The 22,559-nt window shown below is 56.3% G+C and overlaps 1 protein-coding gene across 1 annotated transcript in view; it reads right to left on the bottom strand.

The window, feature by feature from the left end:
- Positions 1–22,449, bottom strand: part of DUSP14 (dual specificity phosphatase 14) — a 59,796-nt gene extending 37,347 nt beyond the window's left edge. The window contains exon 1 of the mRNA XM_069735010.1: positions 22,330–22,449. The gene's annotated coding sequence lies outside the window, so the exon portion shown is untranslated. The remainder of the gene's footprint in view (positions 1–22,329) is intronic.
- Positions 22,450–22,559: the final 110 nt, after the last annotated feature.

Here is a 22,559-nt window from a genome sequence, read left to right as displayed (position 1 = left end):
CTAATCCATCCTGCGGGGGGCGCACACATGTACAGTCCATACAGGGCAGACATTACTAATCCATCCTGCGGGGGGCGCACACATGTACAGTCCATACAGGGCAGATATTACTAATCCATCCTGCGGGGGCACACACATGTACAGTCCATACAGGACAGACATTACTAATCCATCCTGCGGGGGGCGCACACATGTACAGTCCATACAGGGCAGACATTACTAATCCATCCTGTGGGGGGGTGCACACATGTACAGTCCATACGGGGCAGACATTACTAATCCATCCTGCGGGGGGCGCACACATGTACAGTCCATACAGGGCAGACATTACTAATCCATCCTGCGGGGGCGCACACATGTACAGTCCATACAGGGCAGACATTACTAATCCATCCTGCGGGGGGGGGGGCGCACACATGTACAGTCCATACAGGGCAGACATTACTAATCCATCCTGCGGGGGATCACACATGTACAGTCCATACAGGGCAGACATTACTAATCCATCCTGCAAGGGGGGGGCGCACACATGTACAGTCCATACAGGGCAGACATTACTAATCCATAAGGGGGGGGGGGAGGGGTACACACATGTACAGTCCATACAGGGCAGACATTACTAATCCATCCTGCGGGGGGGGGGGGGGGGCACACATGTACAGTCCATACAGGGCAGACATTACTAATCCATCCTGCGGGGGCGCACACATGTACAGTCCATACAGGGCAGACATTACTAATCCATCCTGCGGGGGCGCACACATGTACAGTCCATACAGGGCAGACATTACTAATCCATCCTGCGGGGGGCGCACACATGTACAGTCCATACAGGGCAGACATTACTAATCCATCCTGCGGGGGCGCACACATGTACAGTCCATACAGAGCAGATATTACTAATCCATCCTGCGGGGGCGCACACATGTACAGTCCATACAGGGCAGACATTACTAATCCATCCTGCGGGGGGCGCACACATGTACAGTCCATACAGGGCAGACATTACTAATCCATCCTGCGGGGGGCGCACACATGTACAGTCCATACAGGGCAGACATTACTAATCCATCCTGCGGGGGGGGGGCGCACACATGTACAGTCCATACAGGGCAGACATTACTAATCCATCCTGCGGGGGCACACACATGTACAGTCCATACAGGGCAGACATTACTAATCCATCCTGCGGGGGCGCACACATGTACAGTCCATACAGGGCAGACATTACTAATCCATCCTGCGGGGGGCGCACACATGTACAGTCCATACAGGGCAGATATTACTAATCCATCCTGCGGGGGCACACACATGTACAGTCCATACAGGACAGACATTACTAATCCATCCTGCGGGGGGCGCACACATGTACAGTCCATACAGGGCAGACATTACTAATCCATCCTGTGGGGGGGCGCACACATGTACAGTCCATACGGGGCAGACATTACTAATCCATCCTGCGGGGGGCGCACACATGTACAGTCCATACAGGGCAGACATTACTAATCCATCCTGCGGGGGGCACACACATGTACAGTCCATACGGGGCAGACATTACTAATCCATCCTGCGGGGGGCGCACACATGTACAGTCCATACGGGGCAGACATTACTAATCCAACCTGCGGGGGGCGCACACATGTACAGTCCATGCAGGGCAGACATTACTAATCCATCTTGCGGGGGCGCACACATGTACAGTCCATACAGGGCAGACATTACTAATCCATCCTGCGGGGGGCGCACACATGTACAGTCCATACAGGGCAGACATTACTAATCCATCCTGCGGGGGCGCAAACATGTACAGTCCATACAGGGCAGACATTACTAATCCATCCTGCGGGGGCACACACATGTACAGTCCATACAGGGCAGACATTACTAATCCATCCTGCGGGGGGCGCACACATGTACAGTCCATACAGGGCAGACATTACTAATCCATCCTGCAGGGGCGCACACATGTACAGTCCATACAGGGCAGACATTACTAATCCATCCTGCGGGGGCGCACACATGTACAGTCCATACAGGGCAGACATTACTAATCCATCCTGCGGGGGCGCACACATGTACAGTCCATACAGGGCAGACATTACTAATCCATCCTGCGGGGGCGCACACATGTACAGTCCATACAGGGCAGACATTACTAATCCATGCTGCGGGGGGCGCACACATGTACAGTCCATGCAGGGCAGACATTACTAATCCATCCTGCGGGGGGGCGCACACATGTACAGTCCATACAGGGCAGACATTACTAATCCATCCTGCGGGGGCGCACACATGTACAGTCCATACAGGGCAGACATTACTAATCCATCCTGCGGGGGATCACACATGTACAGTCCATACAGGGCAGACATTGCTAATCCATCCTGCAAGGGGGGGCGCACACATGTACAGTCCATACAGTGCAGACATTACTAATCCATCCTGCGGGGGGGGGGGGGGCACACATGTACAGTCCATACAGGGCAGACATTACTAATCCATCCTGCGGGGGATCACACATGTACAGTCCATACAGGGCAGACATTACTAATCCATAAGGGGGGGGGAGGGGTACACACATGTACAGTCCATACAGGGCAGACATTACTAATCCATCCTGCGGGGGGGGGGGGGGCACACATGTACAGTCCATGCAGGGCAGATATTACTAATCCATCCTGCGGGGGCGCACACATGTACAGTCCATACAGGGCAGACATTACTAATCCATCCTGCGGGGGGCGCACACATGTACAGTCCATACAGGGCAGACATTACTAATCCATCCTGCGGGGGCGCACACATGTACAGTCCATACAGGGCAGACATTACTAATCCATCCTGCGGGGGGCGCACACATGTACAGTCCATACAGGGCAGACATTACTAATCCATCCTGCGGGGGGCGCACACATGTACAGTCCATACAGGGCAGACATTACTAATCCATCCTGCGGGGGCGCACACATGTACAGTCCATACGGGGCAGATATTACTAATCCATCCTGCGGGGGGCGCACACATGTACAGTCCATACAGGGCAGACATTACTAATCCATCCTGCGGGGGGGCGCACACATGTACAGTCCATACAGGGCAGACATTACTAATCCATCCTGCGGGGGCGCACACATGTACAGTCCATATAGGGCAGACATTACAAATCCATCCTGCGGGGGGGCGCACACATGTACAGTACATACAGGGCAGACATTACTAATCCATCCTGCGGGGGGCGCACACATGTACAGTCCATACAGGGCAGACATTACTAATCCATCCTGCGGGGGGGGGGGGGCGCACACATGTACAGTCTGTACAGGGCAGACATTACTAATCCATCCTGCGGGGGCGCACACATGTACAGTCCATGCAGGGCAGACATTACTAATCCATCCTGCGGGGGGCGCACACATGTACAGTCCATACAGGGCAGGCATTACTAATCCATCCTGCGGGGGGCGCACACATGTACAGTCCATACAGGGCAGACATTACTAATCCATCCTGCGGGGGGCGCACACATGTACAGTCCGTACAGGGCAGACATTACTAATCCATCCTGCGGGGGATCACACATGTACAGTCCGTACAGGGCAGACATTACTAATCCATCCTGCGGGGGGCGCACACATGTACAGTCCATACAGGGCAGACATTACTAATCCATCCTGCGGGGGCACACACATGTACAGTCTGCACAGGGCAGACATTACTAATCCATCCTGCGGGGGGCGCACACATGTACAGTCCATACAGAGCAGACATTACTAATCCATCCTGCGGGGGGCGCACACATGTACAGTCCATACGGGGCAGACATTACTAATCCATCCTGCGGGAGGCGAACACATGTATAGTCCATACAGAGCAGACATTACTAATCCATCCTGCGGGGGGCGCACACATGTACAGTCCATGCAGGGCAGACATTACTAATCCATTCTGCGGGGGGCGCACACATGTACAATCTGTACAGGGCAGACATTACTAATCCATCCTGCGGGGGGTGCACACATGTACAGTCCATACAGGGCAGACATTACTAATCCATACTTCGGGGGCACACACATGTAAAGTCAATACAGGGCAGACATTACTAATCCATCCTGCGGGGGGCGCACACATGTACAGTCCATACAGGGCAGACATTACTAATCCATCCTGCGGGGGGCGCACACATGTACAGTCCATACAGGGCAGACATTACTAATCCATCCTGCGGGGGGCGCACACATGTATAGTCCATACAGGGCAGACATTACTAATCCATCCTGCGGGGGGCGCACACATGTACAGTCCATACAGGGCAGACATTACTAATCCATCCTGCGGGGGGGCGCACACATGTACAGTCCATACAGGGCAGACATTACTAATCCATCCTGCGGGGGCGCACACATGTACAGTCCATACAGGGCAGACATTACTAATCCATCCTGCGGGGGGGGGGGGGGGGGCGCACACATGTACAGTCCATACAGGGCAGACATTACTAATCCATCCTGCGGGGGATCACACATGTACAGTCCATACAGGGCAGACATTACTAATCCATCCTGCAAGGGGGGGGCGCACACATGTACAGTCCATACAGGGCAGACATTACTAATCCATAAGGGGGGGGGAGGGGTACACACATGTACAGTCCATACAGGGCAGACATTACTAATCCATCCTGCGGGGGCGCACACATGTACAGTCCATACAGGGCAGACATTACTAATCCATCCTGCGGGGGGCGCACACATGTACAGTCCATACAGGGCAGACATTACTAATCCATCCTGCGGGGGCGCACACATGTACAGTCCATACAGGGCAGACATTACTAATCCATCCTGCGGGGGGCGCACACATGTACAGTCCATACAGGGCAGACATTACTAATCCATCCTGCGGGGGGCGCACACATGTACAGTCCATACAGGGCAGATATTACTAATCCATCCTGCGGGGGGCGCACACATGTACAGTCCATACAGGGCAGACATTACTAATCCATCCTGCGGGGGGGCGCACACATGTACAGTCCATATAGGGCAGACATTACAAATCCATCCTGCGGGGGGGCGCACACATGTACAGTACATACAGGGCAGACATTACTAATCCATCCTGCGGGGGGCGCACACATGTACAGTCCATACAGGGCAGACATTACTAATCCATCCTGCGGGGGGGGGGGGGGGCGCACACATGTACAGTCTGTACAGGGCAGACATTACTAATCCATCCTGCGGGGGGCGCACACATGTACAGTCCATACAGGGCAGACATTACTAATCCATCCTGCGGGGGGCGCACACATGTACAGTCCGTACAGGGCAGACATTACTAATCCATCCTGCGGGGGCACACACATGTACAGTCTGCACAGGGCAGACATTACTAATCCATCCTGCGGGGGGCGCACACATGTACAGTCCATACAGAGCAGACATTACTAATCCATCCTGCGGGGGGCGCACACATGTACAGTCCATACGGGGCAGACATTACTAATCCATCCTGCGGGGGGCGAACACATGTATAGTCCATACAGAGCAGACATTACTAATCCATCCTGCGGGGGGCGCACACATGTACAGTCCATACAGAGCAGACATTACTAATCCATCCTGCGGGGGGGCGCACACATGTACAGTCCATACGGGGCAGGCATTACTAATCCATCCTGCGGGGGGCGCACACATGTACAGTCCATACGGGGCAGACATTACTAATCCATCCTGCGGGGGGCACACACATGTACAGTCCATACGGGGCAGACATTACTAATCCATCCTGCGGGGGGCACACACATGTACAGTCCATACGGGGCAGACATTACTAATCCATCCTGCGGGGGGCGCACACATGTACAGTCCATGCAGGGCAGACATTACTAATCCATCTTGCGGGGGCGCACACATGTACAGTCCATACAGGGCAGACATTACTAATCCATCCTGCGGGGGCGCACACATGTACAGTCCATACAGGGCAGACATTACTAATCCATCCTGCGGGGGCGCACACATATAAAGTCCATACAGGGCAGACATTACTAATCCATCCTGCGGGGGCGCACACATGTACAGTCCATACAGGGCAGACATTACCAATCCATCCTGCGGGGGGCGCACACATGTACAGTCCATACAGGGCAAACATTACTAATCCATCCTGCGGGGCACACACATGTACAGTCCATGCAGGGCAGACATTACTAATCCATTCTGCGGGGGGGGGGGGGGACCGCGCACACATGTACAGTCCATACAGGGCAGACATTACTAATCCATCCTGCGGGGGATCACACATGTACAGTCCATACAGGGCAGACATTACTAATCCATCCTGCAGGGGCACACACATGTACAGTCCATACAGGGCAGACATTACTAATCCATCCTGCGGGGGGCGCACACATGTACAATCTGTACAGGGCAGACATTACTAATCCATCCTGCGGGGGGTGCACACATGTACAGTCCATACAGGGCAGACATTACTAATCCATCCTTCGGGGGCACACACATGTACAGTCAATACAGGGCAGACATTACTAATCCATCCTGTGGGGGGCGCACACATGTACAGTCCATACAGGGCAGACATTACTAATCCATCCTGCGGGGGGCGCACACATGTACAGTCCATACAGGGCAGACATTACTAATCCATCCTGCGGGGGGCGCACACATGTATAGTCCATACAGGGCAGACATTACTAATCCATCCTGAGGGGGGCGCACACATGTACAGTCCATACAGGGCAGATATTACTAATCCATCCTGCGGGGGGGGCGCACACATGTACAGTCCATACAGGGCAGACATTACTAATCCATCCTGCGGGGGGCGCACACATGTACAGTCCATACGGGGCAGACATTACTAATCCATCCTGCGGGGGGCGCACACATGTACAGTCCATACGGGACAGACATTACTAATCCATCCTGCGGGGGGCGCACGCATGTACAGTCCATACGGGGCAGACATTACTAATCCATCCTGCGGGGGTCGCACACATGTACAGTCCATACAGGGCAGACATTACTAATCCATCCTGCGGGGGCGCACACATGTACAGTCCATACAGGGCAGACGTTACTAATCCATCCTGCGGGGGGCGCACACATGTACACTCCATACAGGGCAGACATTACTAATCCATCCTGCGGGGGGCGCACACATGTACAGTCCATACAGGGCAGACATTACTAATCCATCCTGCGGGGGCACACACATGTACAGTCCGTACAGGGCAGACATTACTAATCCATCCTGCGGGGGGCGCACACATGTACAGTCCACACAGGTCAGATATTACTAATCCATCCTGCGGGGGCACACACATGTACAGTCCATACAGGGCAGACATTACTAATCCATCCTGCAGGGACACACACATGTACAGTCCATACAGGGCAGACATTACTAATCCATCCTGCGGGGGGCGCACACATGTACAGTCCATACAGGGCAGACATTACTAATCCATCCTGCGGAGGCACACACATGTACAGTCCATACAGGGCAGACATTACTAATCCATCCTGCGGAGGCACACACATGTACAGTCCATACAGGGCAAACATTACTAATCCATCCTGCGGGGGGCGCACACATGTACAGTCCATACAGGGCAGACATTACTAATCCATCCTGCGGGGGGCGCACACATGTACAGTCCATACAGGGCAGACATTACTAATCCATCCTGCGGGGGGCGCACACATGTACAGTCCATACAGGGCAGACGTTACTAATCCATCCTGCGGGGGGCGCACACATGTACAGTCCATACAGGGCAAACATTACTAATCCATCCTGCGGGGGCACACACATGTACAGTCCGTACAGGGCAGACATTACTAATCCATCCTGCGGGGGCGCACACATGTACAGTCCATACAGGGCAGACATTACTAATCCATCCTGCGGGGGGCGCACACATGTACAGTCCATACAGGGCAGACATTACTAATCCATCCTGCGGGGGCACACACATGTACAGTCCATACAGGGCAGACATTACTAATCCATCCTGCGGGGGGCGCACACATGTACAGTCCATACAGGGCAGACATTACTAATCCATCCTGCGGGGGGCGCACACATGTATAGTCCATACAGGGCAGACATTACTAATCCATCCTGCGGGGGGCGCACACATGTACAGTCCATACGGGGCAGACATTACTAATCCATCCTGCGGGGGGCGCACACATGTACAGTCCATACGGGGCAGACATTACTAATCCATCCTTCGGGGGGCGCACACATGTACAGTCCATACGGGGCAGACATTACTAATCCATCCTGCGGGGGGCGCACACATGTACAGTCCATACGGGGCAGACATTACTAATCCATCCTGCGGGGGGCGCACACATGTACAGTCCATACAGGGCAGACATTACTAATCCATCCTGCGGGGGCGCACACATGTACAGTCCATACAGGGCAGACATCACTAATCCATCCTGCGGGGGCGCACACATGTACAGTCCATACAGGGCAAACATTACTAATCCATCCTGCAAGGGGGGGGGGGGGGGCGCACACATGTACAGTCCATACAGGGCAGACATTACTAATCCATCCTGCGGGGGCGCACACATGTACAGTCCATACAGGGCAAACATTACTAATCCATCCTGCAAGGGGGGGGGGGGGGCGCACACATGTACAGTCCATACAGGGCAGACATTACTAATCCATCCTGCGGGGGCGCACACATGTACAGTCCATACAGGGCAAACATTACTAATCCATCCTGCAAGGGGGGGGGGGGGGGGCGCACACATGTACAGTCCATACAGGGCAGACATTACTAATCCATCAGGGGGGGGGGGTACACACATGTACAGCCCATACAGGGCAGACATTACTAATCCATCCTGCGGGGGGGGGGGGGGGGCACACATGTACAGTCCATACAGGGCATGCATTACTAATCCATCCTGCGGGGGGCGCACACATGTACAGTCCATACAGGGCATGCATTACTAATCCATCCTGCGGGGGGCGCACACATGTACAGTCCATACAGGGCAGACATTACTAATCCATCCTGCGGGGGCGCACACATGTACAGTCCATACAGGGCAGACATTACTAATCCATCCTGCGGGGGGCGCACACATGTACAGTCCATACGGGGCAGACATTACTAATCCATCCTGCGCGGGGCGCACACATGTACAGTCCATACAAGGCAGACATTACTAATCCATCCTGCGGGGGGCGCACACATGTACAGTCCATACAGGGCAGACATTACTAATCCATCCTGCGGGGGGCGCACACATGTACAGTCCATACAGGGCAGACATTACTAATCCATCCTGCGGGGGGCGCACACATGTACAGTCCATACAGGTCAGACATTACTAATCCATCCTGCGGGGGGCGCACACATGTACAGTCCATACGGGGCAGACATTACTAATCCATCCTGCGGGGGGCGCACACATGTACAGTCCATACAAGGCAGACATTACTAATCCATCCTGCGGGGGTGCACACATGTACAGTCCATACAGGGCAGACATTACTAATCCATCCTGCGGGGGGCGCACACATGTACAGTCCATACAGGGCAGACATTACTAATCCATCCTGCGGGGGGCGCACACATGTACAGTCCATACGGGGCAGACATTACTAATCCATCCTGCGGGGGGCGCACACATGTACAGTCCATACAGGGCAGACATTACTAATCCATCCTGCGGGGGGGCGCACACATGTACAGTCCATACAGGGCAGACATTACTAATCCATCCTGCGGGGGGCGCACACATGTACAGTACATACAGGGCAGACATTACTAATCCATCCTGCGGGGGGCGCACACATGTACAGTCCATACGGGGCAGACATTACTAATCCATCCTGCGGGGGGCGCACACATGTACAGTCCATACAGGGCAGACATTACTAATCCATCCTGCGGGGGCGCACACATGTACAGTCCATACAGGGCAGACATTACTAATCCATCCTGCGGGGGGGGGGGGGGGGCACACACATGTATAGTCCATACAGGGCAGACATTACTAATCCATCCTGCGGGGGATCACACATGTACAGTCCATACAGGGCAGACATTACTAATCCATCCTGCAAGGGGGGGGGGGGGCGCACACATGTACAGTCCATACAGGGCAGACATTACTAATCCATCAGGGGGGGGGGGTACCCACATGTACAGTCCATACAGGGCAGACATTACTAATCCATCCTGCGGGGGGGGGGGGCACACATGTACAGTCCATACAGGGCAGGCATTACTAATCCATCCTGCGGGGGGCGCACACATGTACAGTCCATACAAGGTAGACATTACTAATCCATCCTGCGGGGGGGGGGGCGCACACATGTATAGTCCATACAGAGCAGACATTACTAATCCATCCTGCGGGGGGCGCACACATGTACAGTCCATACAAGGTAGACATTACTAATCCATCCTGCGGGGGGCTCACACATGTACAGTCCCATACAGGGCAGACGTAACTAATCCATCCTGCGGGGGGCGCACACATGTACAGTCCATACAGGGCAGACGTTACTAATCCATCCTGCGGGGGGGCGCACACATGTACAGTCCATACAGGGCAGACATTACTAATCCATCCTGCGGGGGGCGCACACATGTACAGTCCATACAGGGCAGACATTACTAATCCATCCTGCGGGGCGGGGGGAGGCGCACACATGTACAGTCCACACAGGACAGGCATTACTAATCCATCCTGCGGGGGGCGCACACATGTACAGTCCATACAGGGCAGACATTACTAATCCATCCTGCGGGGGGCGCACACATGTACAGTCCATACAGGGCAGACATTACTAATCCATCCTGCGGGGGGCGCACACATGTACAGTCCATACAGGTCAGACATTACTAATCCATCCTGCAGGGGGCGCACACATGTACAGTCCATGCAGGGCAGACATTACTAATCCATACTGCGGGGGGCGCACACATGTGCAGTTCATGCAGGGCAGACATTACTAATCCATCCTGCGGGGGGCGCACACATGTACAGTCCATACAGGGCAGACATTACTAATCCATCCTGCGGGGGGCGCACATGTACAGTCCATACAAGGTAGACATTACTAATCCATCCTGCGGGGGGCTCACACATGTACAGTCCCATACAGGGCAGACGTAACTAATCCATCCTGCGGGGGGCGCACACATGTACAGTCCATACAGGGCAGACGTTACTAATCCATCCTGCGGGGGGGCGCACACATGTACAGTCCATACAGGGCAGACATTACTAATCCATCCTGCGGGGGGCGCACACATGTATAGTCCATACAGGGCAGACATTACTAATCCATCCTGCGGGGGGCGCACACATGTACAGTCCATACAGGGCAGACATTACTAATCCATCCTGCGGGGGGCACACATGTACAGTCCCTACAGGGCAGATATTACTAATCCATCCTGCGGGTGGCGCACACATGTACAGTCCATACAGGGCAGACATTACTAATCCATCCTGCGGGGGGCGCACACATGTACAGTCCATACAGGGCAGACATTACTAATCCATCCTGCGGGGCGGGGGGAGGCGCACACATGTACAGTCCACACAGGACAGGCATTACTAATCCATCCTGCGGGGGGCGCACACATGTACAGTCCATACAGGGCAGACATTACTAATCCATCCTGCGGGGGGCGCACACATGTACAGTCCATACAGGGCAGACATTACTAATCCATCCTGCGGGGGGCGCACACATGTACAGTCCATACAGGTCAGACATTACTAATCCATCCTGCAGGGGGCGCACACATGTACAGTCCATGCAGGGCAGACATTACTAATCCATACTGCGGGGGGCGCACACATGTGCAGTTCATGCAGGGCAGACATTACTAATCCATCCTGCGGGGGGCGCACACATGTACAGTCCATACAGGGCAGACATTACTAATCCATCCTGCGGGGGGCGCACATGTACAGTCCCTACAGGGTAGATATTACTAATCCATCCTGCGGGGGGCGCACACATGTACAGTCCATACAGGGCAGACATTACTAATCCATCCTGCGGGGGGCGCACACATGTACATTCCATACAGGGCAGGCATTACTAATCCATCCTGCGGGGGGCGCACACATGTACAGTCCATACAGGGCAGACATTACTAATCCATCCTGCGGGGGGCGCACACATGTACAGTCCATACAGGGCAGACATTACTAATCCATCCTGCGGGAGGGCGCACACATGTACAGTCCGTACAGGGCAGACATTACTAATCCATCCTGCGGGGGGCGCACACATGTACAGTCTATACAGGGCAGACATTACTAATCCATCCTGCGGGGGGGCGCACACATGTACAGTCCATGCAGGGCAGACATTACTAATCCATCCTGCGGGGGGCGCACACATGTACAGTCCATACAGGGCAGACATTACTAATCCATCCTGCGGGGGGCGCACACATGTACAGTCCATACAGGGCAGACATTACTAATCCATCCTGCGGGGGGCGCACACATGTACAGTCCATACAGGGCAGACATTACTAATCCATCCTGCGGGGGCACACACATGTACAGTCCATACAGGGCAAACATTACTAATCCATCCTGCGGGGGCGCACACATGTACAGTCCATACAGGGCAGATATTACTAATCCATCCTGCGGGGGCACACACATGTACAGTCCATACAGGGCAGACATTACTAATCCATCCTGCGGGGGCGCACACATGTACAGTCCATACAGGGCAGACATTACTAATCCATCCTGCGGGGGCACACACATGTACAGTCCATACAGGGCAGACATTACTAATCCATCCTGCGGGGGGCGCACACATGTACAGTCCATACAGGGCAGATATTACTAATCCATCCTGCGGGGGGCGCACACATGTACAGTCCATACAGGGCAGACATTACTAATCCATCCTGCGGGGGGCACACACATGTACAGTCCATGCAAGGCAGACATTACTAATCCATCCTGCGGGGGGCACACACATGTACAGTCCATACAGGGCAGACATTACTAATCCATCCTGCGGGGGGCGCACACATGTACAGTCCATACAGGGCAGACATTACTAATCCATCCTGCGGGGGGCGCACACATGTACAGTCCATACAGGGCAGACATTACTAATCCATCCTGCGGGGGGCGCACACATGTACAGTCCATACAGGGCAGACATTACTAATCCATCCTGCGGGGGGCGCACACATGTATAGTCCATACAGGGCAGACATTACTAATCCATCCTGCGGGGGCGCACACATGTACAGTCCATACAGGGCAGACATTACTAATCCATCCTGCGGGGGCACACACATGTACAGTCCATACAGGGCAGATATTACTAATCCATCCTGCGGGGGGCGCACACATGTACAGTCCATACAGGGCAGACATTACTAATCCATCCTGCGGGGGCACACACATGTACAGTCCATACAGGGCAGACATTACTAATCCATCCTGCAGGGGCGCACACATGTACAGTCCATACAGGGCAGACATTACTAATCCATCCTGCGGGGGGGCGCACACATGTACAGTCCATACAGGGCAGACATTACTAATCCATCCTGCGGGGGTGCACACATGTACAGTCCATGCAGGGCAGACATTACTAATCCATCCTGCGGGGGGGGCGCACACATGTACAGTCCATACAGGGCAGACATTACTAATCCATCCTGCGGGGGGGGCGCACACATGTACAGTCCATACAGGGCAGACATTACTAATCCATCCTGCGGGGGGGCGCACACATGTACAGTCCATACAGGGCAGACATTACTAATCCATCCTGCGGGGGGCGCACACATGTACAGTCCGTACAGGGCAGACATTACTAATCCATCCTGCGGGGGGGGGGGGGCGCACACATGTACAGTCCATACAGGGCAGACATTACTAATCCATCCTGCGGGGGGCGCACACATGTACAGTCCGTACAGGGCAGACATTACTAATCCATCCTGCGGGGGGCGCACACATGTACAGTCCATACAGGGCAGACATTACTAATCCATCCTGCGGGGGGCGCACACATGTACAGTCCATACAGGGCAGACATTACTAATCCATCCTGCGGGGGGCGCACACATGTACAGTCCATACAGGGCAGACATTACTAATCCATCCTGCGGGGGGCGCACACATGTACAGTCCATACAGGGCAGACATTACTAATCCATCCTGCGGGGGGCGCACACATGTACAGTCCATACAGGGCAGACATTACTAATCCATCCTGCGGGGGGCGCACACATGTACAGTCCATACAGGGCAGACATTACTAATCCATGCTGGTCACAGGACTTCCCAGCTGTCCATTATCAGACCTCCCATGGTGTAAACCTACAACTCCCAGCATCCCTTCACCACTACTCCAGGGTGACACCCATCTAACCTGCTGATTAACCCTTTAATGACTTATTAATCCAATTGGCTGTGACTAATTAAATGAATTAATAAGGGGGCGCTGTGCCTTCCCCTCCCCCGAGCCGCAGTTGTAGGGTTGGAAGCCGGGGCGTTAGAGGCGACCATTAGTGTGGCTTCTCTGGGTTATACTGTGACTTGTAGTCCCCCAGTCACTATTGGCGCCATCATGCCGAAGCGTCAGAACAAGATTTCGGATCTGGCGCTGGACTTAACCCCGTCCTCCCTGCATCTTCTGAAGAGGGCGCAGCTGCAGCAATACTGCAAGAAACTGGGCCTGAAAGGAGTAGGAAAGGTGAGGGGCCGCGGGGAGGCGCGATGTGGGGGGAATAGTCCGGAGTCGTGCGGATCGGGTCCAAAGGTCTCTGAGTTTTGGGGGCAAAAAAAGCAATTGAACCCCCGAATGGTCACTGTCCACGTTAACAAGAGGCGGCGGTAGAGCTGGCGGTGGATGTACGCGGCCCCCCGCGGGGGCAGTGCCGGGCCAATGTAATGTGGCTAACAGATGGGCGGACGTAGAAATGTGGGAGCTGCATAATGAAAGCGGAAACAGGGGTCCGATACAACTATTCCTGTGTCCCCCCAACACAAGGTCACGTGACTCCCGCCTCAGCACTGGCTGCACCCCCACAACTTAATCCTTTCCTCCCTGCAGAATACAGACCTCATCCAGAGGCTGCAAGACCACTTAAAAAAAGGGGGGAGCAGCGGCCAGGTGAGTAAATGTGCACCCTAAGCCCCCCCAACTGAGCTGCTCCCATCACAAGGACTTTCCCCCTGTAAGATGCATCTACCTGTCCTGGTGCCTCTAGCTGTCCCCGGGTGTAGTCCCCCGTTTCTCTCTCGCTCTCCTCGGGTGTAGTCCCCCGTTTCTCTCTCGCTCTCCTCGGGTGTAGCCTCCCCGTTACTCTTTCTCTCGTTTTCCTCGGGTGTAGCCCCCCATTTCTCTCTCTTGTTCTCCTCAGCTGTAGCCCCCCATTTCTCTCTCCCCGGCTGTAGCCCCGTTTCTCTCACTTTCTCTCTCCTCGGGTGTAGTCCCCCGTTTCTCTCTCGTTCTTCCCGGGTGTAGCCTCCCCGTTACTCTTTCTCTCGTTTTCCTCGGGTGTAGCCCCCCATTTCTCTCTCTTGTTCTCCTCAGCTGTAGCCCCCCATTTCTCTCTCCCCGGCTGTAGCCCCGTTTCTCTCACTTTCTCTCTCCTCGGGTGTAGCCCCCCGTTTCTCTCTCTCCTCGGGTGTAGCCCCCCGTTTCTCTCTCTCCTCGGGTGTAGCCCCCCGTTTCTCTCTCTCCTCGGGTGTAGCCCCCCGTTTCTCTCTCTCCTCGGGTGTAGCCCCCCGTTTCTCTCTCTCTCTCCTCGGGTGTAGCCCCCCGTTTCTCTCTCTCCTCGGGTGTAGCCCCCCGTTTCTCTCTCTCCTCGGGTGTAGCCCCCCGTTTCTCTCTCTCCTCGGGTGTAGCCCCCCGTTTCTCACTCTCCTCGGGTGTAGCCCCCCGTTTCTCTCTCTCTCTCCTCGGGTGTAGCCCCCCGTTTCTCTCTCTCCTCGGGTGTAGCCCCCCGTTTCTCACTCTCCTCGGGTGTAGTCCCTCGTTTCTTGCTCTCCTCGGCTGTACCCCCTCGTTTCTCTCTCGCTCGCTCCGGGTGTAGCCCCCCGTTTCTTTCTCTCGTTCTCCTCAAGTGAAGCTCCCCGTTTCTCTTGTTCTCCCCGGGGTGTAGCCCCCCGTTTCTCTCGTTCTCCCCGGTTGTAGCCCCCCGTTTCTCTCGTTCTCACCGGGTGTAGCCCCCCGTTTCTTTCTCCTCAGGTGTAGCCCCCCCGTTTCTCTCTTCCCGGCTGTAGCCCCCCCCCCCCCCCCCCGTTTCTCTCTCCTCGGCTGTAGCCCCCGTTTCTTTCTTCCCGGCTGTAGCCCCCCGTTTCTCTCTCCTCGGGTGTAGCCCCCCGTTTCTCTCTCTCCTCGGCTGTAGCCCCCCGTTTCTTTCTCTCTATCTCTCTCCCCGGCTGTAGCCCCCCGTTTCTCTCTCTCTCTCTCTCTCGTTCTCCCCGGGTGTGGCCCCCCGTTTCTCTCGTTCTCCCCGGGTGTTGCCCCCCGTTTCTTTCTCTCGCTCTCCTCGGGTGTAGCCCCCCATTTCTCTCTCCTCGGGTGTAGCCCCCCGTTTCTCTCTCTCCTTGGCTGTAGCCCCCCGTTTCTTTCTCTCTATCGCTCTCCCTGGCTGTAGCCCCCCGTTTCTCTCTCGTTCTCCCCGGGTGTTGCCCCCCGTTTCTTTCTCTCGCTCTCCTCGGGTGTAGCCCGCCGTTTCTCTCTCCTCGGGTGTAGCCCCCCATTTCTCTCTCGGGTGTAGCCCCCCCGTTTCTCTCCTCAGGTGTAGCCTTCCCGTTTCTTTCTCTCTATCTCTCTCCCCGGGTGTACCCCCCCCCCCCCGTTTCGCTCTCGTTTTCCCCGGGTGTAGCCCCCCGTTTCTCTCTCGCTCGGCCCGGGTGTAGCCTCCCGTTTCTCTTACTCTTGTTCTCCTTGGGTGTAGCCCCCCGTTTTTCTCTCGTTCTCCTTGGGTGTAGCCCCCCGTTTCTTTCTCTCGCTCTCCTCGGGTGTAGCCCACTCCCCCCCCGTTTCTCTCTCGCTCGCTCCGGGTGTAGCCCCCCGCTTCTTTCTCTTGTTCTCCTCGGGTGTAGCCCCCGTTTCTTTCTCTCGTTCTCCTCAAGTGAAGCCCCCCGTTTCTCTTGTTCTCCCCGGGTGTAGCCCCCCGTTTCTCTTGTTCTCCCCGGGTGTAGCCCCCCGTTTCTCTCTCTCCTCGGCTGTAGCCCCCCGTTTCTTTCTCTCTCTCGTTCTCCCCGGGTGTGGCCCCACGCTTCTTTCTCTCGCTCTCCTCGGGTGTAGCCCGCCGTTTCTCTCTCCTCGGGTGTAGCCCCCCATTTCTCTCTCGGGTGTAGCCCCCCGTTTGTCTCTCCTCAGGTGTAGCCTTCCCGTTTCTTTCTCTCTATCTCTCTCCCCGGGTGTACCCCCCCCTCCCCCCCCCGTTTCTCTCACTCACCCCGAGTGTAGCCCCCCGTTTCTTTCTCTCGCTCGCCCCGAGTGTAGCCCCCCGTTTCTTTCTCTCGCTCGCCCCGAGTGTAGCCCCCCGTTTCTCTCTCGTTCTCCTCGGGTGTAGCCCCCCGTTTTTCTCTCCTCGGGTGTAGCCCCCCGTTTCTTTCTCGTTCTCCTCGGGTGTAGCCCCCCCCCCCGTTTCTCTCTCCTCGGGTGTAGCCCCCCCCCCCGTTTCTCTCTCCTCAGGTGTAGCCCCCCCGTTTCTCTCTCCCCGGGTGTAGCCCCCACGTTTCTCTCTCCTCCCGGCTGTAGCCCCCCCGTTTCTCTCTTACCGGCTGTAGCCCCCCCCGTTTCTCTCTCCCCGGGTGTAGCCCCCTGTTTTTCTCTCTCTCCCCGGGTGTATCCCCCCCCTCCCCTGTTTCTTTCTCGTTCTCCCCGGGTGTAGCCCCCCGTTTCTTTCTCGTTCTCCTCGGGTGTAGCCCCCCCGTTTCTCTCTCCTCAGGTGTAGCCCCCCCGTTTCTCTCTCCCCGGGTGTAGCCCCCACGTTTCTCTCTCCTCCCGGCTGTAGCCCCCCCGTTTCTCTCTTACCGGCTGTAGCCCCCCCGTTTCTCTCTCCCCGGGTGTAGCCCCCTGTTTTTCTCTCTCTCCCCGGGTGTACTCCCCCCTCCCCCGTTTCTCTCTCTCCTCGGGTGTAGCCCCCCGTTTCTCTCTCTCTCTCTCTCTCTCCTCGGGTGTAGCTCCCCGTTTCTCTCTCTCTCCTCGGGTGTAGCCCCCCGTTTCTCTCTCTCTCTCCTCGGGTGTAGCCCCCCGTTTCTCTCTCTCTCTCCTCGGGTGTAGCCCCCCGTTTCTCTCTCTCTCTCTCTCTCCTCGGGTGTAGCCCCCCGTTTCTCTCTCTCTCTCTCCTCGGGTGTAGCTCCCCGTTTCTCTCTCTTCTCGGGTGTAGCTCCCCGTTTCTCTCTCTCTCATCGGGTGTAGCCCCCCGTTTCTCTCTCTCTCTCTCCTCGGGTGTAGCCCCCCGTTTCTCTCTCTCTCTCTCTCCTCGGGTGTAGCCCCCCGTTTCTCTCTCTCTCTCCTCGGGTGTAGCCCCCCGTTTCTCTCTCTCTCTCCTCGGGTGTAGCCCCCCGTTTCTCTCTCTCTCTCTCCTCGGGTGTAGTCCCCCGTTTCTCTCTCTCTCTCTCTCTCTCTCTCTCCTCGGGTGTAGCCCCCCGTTTCTCTCTCTCTCTCTCCTCGGGTGTAGCCCCCCGTTTCTCTCTCTCTCTCTCTCTCTCTCCTCGGGTGTAGCCCCCCGTTTCTCTCTCTCTCTCTCTCTCTCTCCTCGGGTGTAGCCCCCCGTTTCGCTCTCTCTCTCTCTCTCTCTCCTCGGGTGTAGCCCCCCGTTTCTCTCTCTCTCTCTCTCTCTCTCTCTCTCTCTCTCTCTCTCTCTCCTCGGGTGTAGCCCCCCGTTTCTCTCTCTCTCTCTCTCTCCTCGGGTGTAGCCCCCCGTTTCTCTCTCTCTCTCTCTCTCTCTCCTCGGGTGTAGCCCCCCGTTTCTCTCTCTCTCTCTCTCTCTCCTCGGGTGTAGCCCCCCGTTTCTCTCTCTCTCTCTCTCTCTCTCTCTCTCTCTCCTCGGGTGTAGCCCCCCGTTTCTCTCTCTCTCTCTCTCTCTCTCTCCCTCTCCTCGGGTGTAGCCCCCCGTTTCTCTCTCTCTCTCTCTCTCTCTCTCTCTCTCTCTCTCTCTCTCTCTCTCTCCTCGGGTGTAGCCCCCCGTTTCTCTCTCTCTCTCTCTCTCCTCGGGTGTAGCCCCCCGTTTCTCTCTCTCTCTCTCTCTCCTCGGGTGTAGCCCCCCGTTTCTCTCTCTCTCTCTCTCTCTCTCCTCGGGTGTAGCCCCCCGTTTCTCTCTCTCTCTCTCCTCGGGTGTAGCCCCCCGTTTCTCTCTCTCTCTCTCTCTCTCTCTCCTCGGGTGTAGCCCCCCGTTTCTCTCTCTCTCTCTCCTCGGGTGTAGCCCCCCGTTTCTCTCTCTCTCTCTCCTCGGGTGTAGCCCCCCGTTTCTCTCTCTCTCTCTCTCTCCTCGGGTGTAGCCCCCCGTTTCTCTCTCTCTCTCTCTCTCCTCGGGTGTAGCCCCCCGTTTCTCTCTCTCTCTCTCTCTCCCCTCGGGTGTAGCCCCCCGTTTCTCTCTCTCTCTCTCTCTCCTCGGGTGTAGCCCCCCGTTTCTCTCTCTCTCTCTCTCCTCGGGTGTAGCCCCCCGTTTCTCTCTCTCTCTCTCTCTCTCTCTCCCCTCGGGTGTAGCCCCCCGTTTCTCTCTCTCTCTCTCTCTCTCCTCGGGTGTAGCCCCCCGTTTCTCTCTCGCTCTCTCTCCTCGGGTGTAGCCCCCCGTTTCTCTCTCTCTCTCTCTCTCCTCGGGTGTAGCCCCCCGTTTCTCTCTCTCTCTCTCCTCGGGTGTAGCCCCCCGTTTCTCTCTCTCTCTCTCTCTCCTCGGGTGTAGCCCCCCGTTTCTCTCTCTCTCTCTCTCCTCGGGTGTAGCCCCCCGTTTCTCTCTCTCTCTCTCTCTCTCCTCGGGTGTAGCCCCCCGTTTCTCTCTCTCTCTCTCTCCTCGGGTGTAGCCCCCCGTTTCTCTCTCTCTCTCTCTCTCTCTCCTCGGGTGTAGCCCCCCGTTTCTCTCTCTCTCTCTCCTCGGGTGTAGCCCCCCGTTTCTCTCTCTCTCTCTCTCTCCTCGGGTGTAGCCCCCCGTTTCTCTCTCTCTCTCTCTCCTCGGGTGTAGCCCCCCGTTTCTCTCTCTCTCTCTCTCTCCTCGGGTGTAGCCCCCCGTTTCTCTCTCTCTCTCTCTCTCCTCGGGTGTAGCCCCCCGTTTCTCTCTCTCTCTCCTCGGGTGTAGCCCCCCGTTTCTCTCTCTCTCTCTCTCCTCGGGTGTAGCCCCCCGTTTCTCTCTCTCTCTCTCTCTCTCCCCTCGGGTGTAGCCCCCCGTTTCTCTCTCTCTCCTCGGGTGTAGCCCCCCGTTTCTCTCTCTCTCTCCTCGGGTGTAGCCCCCCGTTTCTCTCTCTCTCTCTCTCTCTCTCTCCTCGGGTGTAGCCCCCCGTTTCTCTCTCTCTCTCTCTCTCTCTCTCTCCTCGGGTGTAGCCCCCCGTTTCTCTCTCTCTCTCTCCTCGGGTGTAGCCCCCCCGTTTCTCTCTCTCTCTCTCTCTCTCTCTCTCTCTCTCTCTCTCCTCGGGTGTAGCTCCCCGTTTCTCTCTCTCTCTCTCCTCGGGTGTAGCCCCCCCGTTTCTCTCTCTCTCTCTCCTCGGGTGTAGCCCCCCGTTTCTCTCTCTCTCTCCTCGAGTGTAGCCCCCCGTTTCTCTCTCTCTCTCTCTCCTCGGGTGTAGCCCCCCGTTTCTCTCTCTCTCTCTCCTCGGGTGTAGCCCCCCGTTTCTCTCTCTCTCCTCGGGTGTAGCCCCCCGTTTCTCTCTCTCTCTCTCCTCGGGTGTAGCCCCCCGTTTCTCTCTCTCTCTCTCCTCGGGTGTAGCCCCCCGTTTCTCTCTCTCTCTCCTCGGGTGTAGCCCCCCGTTTCTCTCTCTCTCTCTCTCCTCGGGTGTAGCCCCCCGTTTCTCTCTCTCTCTCTCCTCGGGTGTAGCCCTCCGTTTCTCTCTCTCTCTCTCTCCTCGGGTGTAGCCCCCCGTTTCTCTCTCTCCTCGGGTGTAGCCCCCCGTTTCTCTCTCTCTCTCCTCGGGTGTAGCCCCCCGTTTCTCTCTCTCTCTCTCTCTCCTCGGGTGTAGCCCCCCGTTTCTCTCTCTCTCTCTCTCCTCGGGTGTAGCCCCCCGTTTCTCTCTCTCTCTCTCTCCTCGGGTGTAGCCCCCCGTTTCTCTCTCTCTCTCTCTCCTCGGGTGTAGCCCCCCGTTTCTCTCTCTCTCTCTCCTCGGGTGTAGCCCCCCGTTTCTCTCTCTCTCTCTCTCTCTCCTCGGGTGTAGCCCCCCGTTTCTCTCTCTCTCTCTCTCTCTCTCTCTCTCTCTCTCTCTCTCTCTCCCCTCGGGTGTAGCCCCCCGTTTCTCTCTTTCTCTCTCTCTCTCCTCGGGTGTAGCCCCCCGTTTCTCTCTTTCTCTCTCTCTCTCTCTCTCCTCGGGTGTAGCCCCCCGTATCTCTCTCTCTCTCTCTCTCTCTCTCCTCGGGTGTAGCCCCCCGTTTCTCTCTCTCTCTCTCTCCTCGGGTGTAGCCCCCCGTTTCTCTCTCTCTCTCTCTCTCTCCTCGGGTGTAGCCCCCCGTTTCTCTCTCTCTCTCCTCGGGTGTAGCCCCCCGTTTCTCTCTCTCTCTCTCTCCTCGGGTGTAGCCCCCCGTTTCTCTCTCTCTCTCTCCTCGGGTGTAGCCCCCCGTTTCTCTCTCTCTCTCTCCTCGGGTGTAGCCCCCCGTTTCTCTCTCTCTCTCTCCTCGGGTGTAGCCCCCCGTTTCTCTCTCTCTCTCTCTCTCTCTCCTCGGGTGTAGCCCCCCGTTTCTCTCTCTCTCTCTCTCTCTCTCCTCGGGTGTAGCCCCCCGTTTCTCTCTCTCTCTCTCTCTCTCTCTCTCTCCTCGGGTGTAGCCCCCCGTTTCTCTCTCTCTCTCCTCGGGTGTAGCCCCCCGTTTCTCTCTCTCTCTCTCTCTCCTCGGGTGTAGCCCCCCGTTTCTCTCTCTCTCTCTCTCTCTCTCTCTCTCCTCGGGTGTAGCCCCCCGTTTCTCTCTCTCTCTCCTCGGGTGTAGCCCCCCGTTTCTCTCTCTCTCTCCTCGGGTGTAGCCCCCCGTTTCTCTGTGTTGTGTGTGTGAATGTGACGTTTCTTGCACAGAAGTCTCCGCGGACGCCTCCACCGGACACACAGGACGGGACACAGGAAGAGACGGCAGGTGAGACCCTCCAATTTTAGCTTTTACCTGGGGTGGGCGCCTTCCCAGCACTGCGCGGGTTAACACATCCTCGGGGTCACGTGGCTGTGATCTACCAATGAATCGCGTGTTCTCCACTCATCCCCCTCCTGCTCCTGTACACCTCCCCCTCTGGCCAGCTAATGGCAGCCAATCAGCGTGAAGTATGACGTGGGGGCAGAGCCGTTGCTGGGGTAACGCAGGGGGATGTCGTTAGTGACGCTAAACGTGCTGCGCGC

This window comes from Ranitomeya imitator, chromosome 7 (genome assembly GCF_032444005.1).
Source record: "Ranitomeya imitator isolate aRanImi1 chromosome 7, aRanImi1.pri, whole genome shotgun sequence".
Classification (NCBI taxonomy): Eukaryota; Metazoa; Chordata; class Amphibia; order Anura; family Dendrobatidae; genus Ranitomeya; species Ranitomeya imitator.
This window is presented reverse-complemented; position numbering and strand designations above follow the sequence as displayed.